Here is an 8,049-nt window from a genome sequence, read left to right as displayed (position 1 = left end):
CTTTTTTCCGCCGCTTACCGTTCCCGTCTGTGCAGGTGTGCGGTCTCCTCTGAGTCGCCCTTGAGTGCTTTAGGCGTTGGTTGGGGTTTGTCGGGCCGGTGCTGTGGCCTGCCGGTGCTGTCAGCAATTGCTGTCGCTTTGGCCTGTTAGCTCCACGTATCTGCCGTCTGCGGCTCACCCGGTGTGTCCCGGGGGTTCGCGGTGGCACCGGTTTTGTTTGGGTGAGTGTCTGCTGCTTTGCGGCAAGTGTTTTTGTGCCTGTCTGTTGCTCCTTGGTGAACAACTCGTCCAGCCTAGTCTCCAGATCCGATTTCCCTGCGGACCAGGTGCACGTGGTGGCGGCCATGTTGCTTCGCTTCGCTTCTCCTCGGTGCTCACCAGGCGCCTCCACATGTGTGGTAGGGTTGCTTCCCCAAGTTGGACCGGGATAACCCCCTCCGGTCCTGGGGGGGGAGCAGGGCATCTGTGGGGCCGTACCTCCAGTGTCTGGGCGAGGAGAGCGGACGCCTCCCCCCGCTTCCGTTCTCTGTAGGCCTCGGCTTTCCACCGCGGGCTTCCGATCTTTCGAGCACTCAGTAAGGGTTTCCGGTTTGTCTCCAGGTCGCTCCTGGTATAGGTAGCTCATCCTGGTCTCGTTTTGTCTCGATTTTAGTGAGTTTTTTATTGAAAAATGGCATGTACTGCGGGAGCCCAGCGTCCATGCGACTTCTCAGCTTGCTGGCTTGGCCACGCCCCCCTGCTGCCTAATTTGTTGTCTATAACAATTCCCAAATCCTTCTCATGTGTGGTTATCCCTAATTCACCACAATTTAGGGTGTAAATTGCTTGTGCATTCTTAACCCCGAAGTGCATAACTTTGCATTTCTCTACGTTACATTTTATCTGCCATTTTAGTGCCCAGGCCCCTAATCTATCCAAATCCCTCTGCGGCAGAGCAATATCCTGCTCACATTTTATTAGTTTACAAAATTTTGTGTCTGAAAACAAAAACGCTAAAGTGCAATGAAAATATCGAATTTTTCTAATTTGGAGCAGATTTTGAGAGTTCATGTAACCATCTCTGTTGTAGTAAATTAAACAACTTATTATTATTGTTATTTGATTATTTATATTGCGCCATCAGATTACATAGTGCTGTACAATGGGTGGATTAACAGACATGTAATTGTAACCAGACAACTGGATGTACAGGAACAGAGAGGTGGAGGCCCCTGCTCAATGAGCTTACATTCTAGAGTACTTAAAAATATATTTAAAAAGGCTTCAGTGCCTGAGTATAGTTAAAGGGATCCAATAGTGCCAGGAAAGCAAACCCATTTTTCTGACACTATAGGCTCTCGGATTGCCCCCCTCCCTCGGCGCTGAGAGGGGTTAAAACTGAGTGGAGGCCAGATGCTTTCCTATGGTGATTTTTTCTTTACGCTGGACTCCGTTAGGACGTAGACAGCCTGCGAGGGAGCAGAGCAGAGAGGTTAGAGCTCCCTCGCCGCGTCTGATTAGCACACAGCCGCCCGCCGAAGTGAAGCCCCACTGGACCCCAGGGACAGATCCACACCAGCTCTCCAGGTATGGAGTCTGGGTGAACATTTAATATATATAATTTGTGTGTATGTGAGTGTGTCTGTAAGTGTGTGTGTGTGTGTGTCTGTAAGAATATGTGTGTGTGTCTGTAAGTGTATGTGTGTCTGTAAATATATGTGTGTGTGTCTGTAAGTATATGTGTGTGTGTCTGTAAGTGTATGTGTGTGTGTCTGTAAGTGTGTGTGTGTGTCTGTAAGTGTGTGTGTGTATGTGTGTCTGTAAGTATATATGTGTGTGTGTGTGTGTGTGTGTGTCTGTAAGTGTATGTGTGAGTGTCTGTAAGTGTATGTGTGTGATTGTCTGTAAGTGTATATGTGTGTGTCTGTAAGTATATGTGTGTCTGCCTGTTAGTGTATGTGTGAGTGTCTGTAAGTGCATGTGTGAGTGTGTGTATGTTTGTCTGTATGTGTGTGTCTGTAAGTGTATGTGTGAGTGTTTGTCTGGGAGTGTGTGTCTGTAAGTGTATGTGTTTGTGAGTGTGTGCTTGTCTGTAAGTGTATGTGTTTGTCTGTGAGTGTGTGTGTAAGTGTATGTGTGAGTGTGTGTGTTTGTCTGTGAGCAGAGTACTTGTAGAATAGAAGAAAGAAAGAGCAGAGTATTTGTAAAAAGGAGAAAGAAGGCGCAGAGCACTTGTAGAATAGGAGAAAGAATGAGTAGAGTACGAAAGAAAGTAGAGAAAGAAAAGGTGAGAATTGTTGTTGGCTAATAAAAGTAAGTGGGCTACCTAGCTCAGCCTTCCTACTGGGCATTGCTATAAGGAAGGCTAAAAAATAGAAAAAAGGAAGAAAAAAAAGGTGGGGAGGGGAATTGAGGAGGGAGAGGAGCGGAACTGATGCCCAGATGAGAAATCATATTATGAGCAAACAGAGAAATCGTCTGAATATCACCGAAAGAGGGCATCAACCTCAAGGATCTCATTAATCACTAGTAAAGGTAATTAAAATTTACTTTATTGCTTTCTCATTAAACTTTATAAAGTTAAAAACATTATAAACCAGAGGGGTATGGGCTGAAAGAGAACCTACATGCTGGGAAACGTGGAGGGCCAGGCCTGGAGCCTCTGATACAAGGGACGCAAACAAAACCATACAGTAGCCTCCTAAACAATGACTCGCTAATGACAAGGGACTCCAAAGTAATACCCACTGTTTAGTCGTTTTATTTTATCTCTGTTATTTAGCCATACTCTTTAGTTAAGCTTTGTTTAGCACTCTCATAATAGCCTCCCAATAACTGTATAAGACATCAACACAAGCATCAGTTAAACACACAGAACGCCTGTAGCCTGCTAAGTTAAAGGTGACAAGCCCGCCTGCCTGGCACTGTTTATGTTCAGTTAAGTAACTTATCGCATAGGTTAATCGCATTTACTAATTGACTGACGTAATCAATGTTGTTCTATCATTATTTTTATTTAATTTGGTGTAATCTTACTCGCTCTCTAAACATTATACCGACACAATGGGAGAGAGGCCCACCTTAAGGTTACCTGGGACACCGGCTATCCACATTTGCGTGGACACTCACTCTCGAGACCCACTCACCCTAGACACACACTAGCCAGCCTACACCCCCCTTTGTACCATAACACATAACATGAAGGCTGTACCTTAGTGCCACCGGTTACTATGCTCTGCAATGCAGTTTAAATTTAAGTTGAGCTAAACCACACTAGTTTGACCACCAGAGCCGTCTATAATATTAATTGGACCCTGGGCAAATAATTTTCTTGGGCCCCCTGTACTCTGCCCTCTTTCCCCCCACCAGCCCCCACTCCCTGGCGGGCAATCACACATTTCACCATGACACAGTGGGGGAACTAAAGTAGAGAGGTACAAGACATACTTACACAAACATGTACACTGACATACTGATACGTACACACAAACATACTGACATACATATATTTACTGACAGATATATTGACACACACATACTAACACACACAGACAGACATACAGACACAAACAGACATACGGACACACACATATACTGACAGACATGCTGACACACACAGTAACAGATATACTGACACATACTGACAGACATATTGACACACACAGAAACATCCACTGACTGCGTTGGTGATGGACATACACACAAACTGACAGACATACTGACACACACTGACAAATACTAACACACACACACATACACTGACAGACATACTGACACACGCACACACTGACAAATACTAACACACACACACACACACACACACACACACACACACACACACACTGACAGACATACTGACACACACACTGACAAATACTAACACACACACACACACACACACTGACAGACATACTAACACACACACACACACTGACAGACATACTGACACACACACTGACAAATGCTAACACACACACACACTGACAGACATACTGACAAATACTAACACACACACACTGACAGACATACTGACACACATTCACATGCACACAATATACTTTTAACCTACCTTCTGTTTCCAACCTTGAAGGGTGCCTTCCATGGTGTCCAGATTGGTGGCTGAGGCTGTTGTGAGTTAGGGGCTGGCTTTCGCAGCCCAACCCCCCTCCTCACTGCCTCCTTGATCTCTCCCGCGCGGCTCTATGTTTTCACTGGGAGGAAGTGACGCTCGGCCGTTTCCTCCCAGTGCTGCCGAAAAGCATGGGGCAGGTCGCGCTGTTAAAGGGACACAGCGTGCGACCGGACTCCTGCTTACAAAGCCCCACCGGGTGGCCGTCAGTGCATGGGCCACCCGGTGAGCCTTCTTAGTCTTCTGGGGGGAAAAAAGAAAAATAGTAGAGGGCAGCAGGGCCCACGGGGCAGCTGCTTTGGGCCCCCCTGAGTAACTGGGCCCGGGGCAGCTGCCCCGTTTGCCCCGCGTTAAAGACGGCCCTGTTGACCACGCTATGATATTTATCAAATTATATATTTCTTAACGTGTACCAAGCACAGAGCAACATCGTATGTTCCTATATAACTAATATTTAGCAAAGTCTTAGACATGAAGAATGATGTGAAGTCAGATATATATACTTAGCTTGTTCACCATTGTTTGAATATAAAAATGCGCTGAGAACGCAATACTCTCTATGTGAATCCATTTATAATATAAAAATTGTGCAAGTACTAACCTAAACCCTAATGTTATAACTGTTTCTTGAAAAGCATGAGGACTACCGTTGGGGTACCACATGCCCGATTGTTATATCTTAATGCACTGAAAAAATAAAGAATTAAAAAAATAAATAAACATTATAAACTTGCATAAAGTAGAAATAAAAAGATAAATGTACGTACATTTTTTTTTTTTTTTAAAAACACCCTTTCTAAAAAATATTCTGCACTTGCGTGAAAACTGGTGGGTGGTAAGGAAATGTTTCCATCAAGAAAGATGCATTAGTGGGCGGTAGATAGAAAAAGGTTGACTACCACTGCACTAGAGGCTGGATTAACCCTGCAGTGTAAACATAGCAGATTCTCTGAAACTGCTATGTTTTCAGCTGCAGGGTTACAACTAGGGGGACCTGACACCCAGACCACTTTGTTAAACTTAAGTGGTCTGGGTACCTATAGTGGTCCTTTAAGTACTATTAAGGTAAAGCTGTCTGGAAATTATGTTGATACTGCATTTTGGATTACTACTAATCAAGGGGCATTAGTATCCAGAGTGGTTGGGCCTCCTTGTGTGGGGATACTGATTTGACACACACTATGGAGAACAGTGAGTGGTTACATAGTTATATAGCTTAAAGGAGACTTGCGTCCATCAAGTTCAGCCTTCCTGACTTTTGTTTTTTGCTGTTGATCCAAAAGAAGGCAAAAAAAACGCGGGAGTTTGAAGCACTTCCAATTGTGCAACAAGCTAGGAAACAAATTCCTTCTTGACCCCAGAATGGCAGTCAGATTTATCCTTGGACCAAGCAGTTATTACCCTACATTGAAAGATTATAGGAAACCACAACAAAAGCAATTCGGGAGATAGCTGTGTAAATCTACAGAAAAAAATATAAAGCAAAACATAGTGTGATATTGTTACAAATATAATATATTGTGCGCAGCAATCAGTTGCACTCACTAGATCAAAGTAAGCGCTCTTAGGGTGCCTCCCCAGATATGATGGGGGGTCCAACAATCCTTCCTTTCACTTCCAAATTCTTATTCCACCAAAAGACATCCACAGGTCAGGGTTTAAAAATCGAAAGAAAATGTATTCGATAAATATATATATAAATATATAAGCAGTCACCAATTTAGCATAGGATATGGATGTTGATAAATAGTCCTACGCGTTTCGTTCGTTATGAACTTCCTCAGGGACCGCAATAAAAAAATCACTGTGTATGAATACAAAATACAGAATAAACATATCCTAGAAATAACCCCCCTCCCCTGTGTCCTTAAATAGGGCTAATCCCTAAAGTCCATTGGTGGGTTCAGTGGGTGTAGATCCTTTTTCTTGTTTGATTGGAGGAGAGGACCACCTCCATCAGCTGTTTCTCACAATTTTAATCTGGAAAAAGGGCGCCCTTTTCGGCGAAAACCGGAAGTCATCGTCGAAACCGGAAGTGGCGTCACGGGCTCGTCTGCGTTCCAATAGTGTTATCTCCATGGTAACCGGACATAACAGTCTCAGCCACAGTGTATAATGCAAAGGAGACTAATTATAGCACCCAGGTTCTGCTGAGAAAAGGAGTGTTAACTATATATATTCTAAATAACTTTCATTTGTTACATGCACACTGGATAATAGCAATGTTTATTGTATTGCATAAGTCACTGCTTTAATCATAAAAAATTATAAATATATTAAGTCAGAATCTAAATTAAATCAAAAGATAAATAGAAAAAGTATATAAAATAAGAAAATCTTATCTAAATATAGCAAAAAATTCCAGTAACAAAAATAGAGCGACCTTTGGCATAGAAATTTGATCAATTAAAGATAAGAGCAAAAGAGTCTCTCACTCTTAAAGGAACATCTCTTAAAAAAGATACATATATAAAATATAAGAGGAAATGTTTTAATCAAGGAGTTATTACTATTACATAGATCTATAGCTATAAATATATACCACATATAGACCCTTTAGGTAACTGATAACCATATTTCAACAAGATTAAATAGTAATTATACAATATAAGTACATAGACCTTCCCCTAAAAAGGGTTTAGTCCTCCTCTGTAGAAAATGTCCCATAGTAGGGACAAGCACGCATACCTAATCTATCCAAGCAAGTATATCAATATCAAATATTACTTTGACTATATTAGTCCAAGAAACAAATCAAATCAATGTCAATATTTAGACCCCCTGGCGTGAGGGTCCGTATTCTATGAATCCAGAAAGTTTCCCTCTGGGCTAGTCTCTGGACTCTATTTCCCCCACGCCAAAAGGGGGGTACCCTTTCAATACCCAGACACTTGAAGCCTTTGAATGAAAAAAGGGGCATTGTGTACAGTGGGCAGGAACTGAATGTGTCAATAATCCCTTTTTAATATTATTTAGATGTTCTAAAAAACGAACCTTCAAAATCCTCTTGGTCCGTCCCACATACTGTATGCCACACGGACATTGTAGTAAATATACCACAAAGTCTGTGTGGCAATTCATTTCATCTTTTAATTGAAAATTCTTCCCCGTGACAGAACTGGAAAAAGAATGTGTATATGTAATCGATGTCGTAGCGCAGGCTTTACAAGAACCACAACCTTGAAAAGAACCTAAACGAGTGGGAGTATGAACTGTTGGTGGTTTAATGGCATAACTAGGTGCCAGCATATTCTTGAAATTTTTATTTTTTTATATATATAACTGTAGGGTTATCTGATAAATGTGCTCCCAAAATAGGTTTCCTGTAGCAAAATAGGCCAAGAGCCCTGAAGACTTCTCTTAATTTTGTTGTGATCAGTATTAAAGTGAGTAATGAATGCCAAACGAAAACTGTTCCCAGTATCTGGGGGGCACAGTCTGTTCTCCAGTAAAGTGTTCCTTTCCATGTCACCAATTCTCCGAATCTCTCTCTCTAATTTTTTATTATTATATCCTCTATCAACAAGTTTCTTTTTGGCATGTAATGATTGGGAATAGAAATCTTGTATATCTGAGCAATTCCGTCTTAGACGGGTAAATTGGCTTCTTGCAATTCCCCTAAGCCAAGGATGATGGTGACCACTCTTACGATGAACAAACCCATTACCATCTGTGGGCTTAAAGAAACATTTGCTCCTAATATATCCTGAATCATGGGACAAGGTGAGATCAAGAAAATTGATCTCATCTGTGACAGAACCATCCGTCTGTATATTGTGGTGGATTTTTCTATTTCATGTACCTTCGTGTAAATGGCTGTTTCCGATAGCCCAACCATACGAATTACTGTTTTCACCGAACAAAGCTACCGAACAGATGGCCACCCAGGATATAAGTGTGCTGCTGGTTAACCTCTTGATCCCAATTACAACGTTGTGGTT

The sequence above is a fragment of the Pelobates fuscus genome, chromosome 9 (assembly GCF_036172605.1).
Source record: "Pelobates fuscus isolate aPelFus1 chromosome 9, aPelFus1.pri, whole genome shotgun sequence".
NCBI classification, from domain to species: domain Eukaryota; kingdom Metazoa; phylum Chordata; class Amphibia; order Anura; family Pelobatidae; genus Pelobates; species Pelobates fuscus.
The sequence above is the reverse complement of the archived record's forward strand: the minus strand, read 5'-3'. Positions refer to the sequence as shown.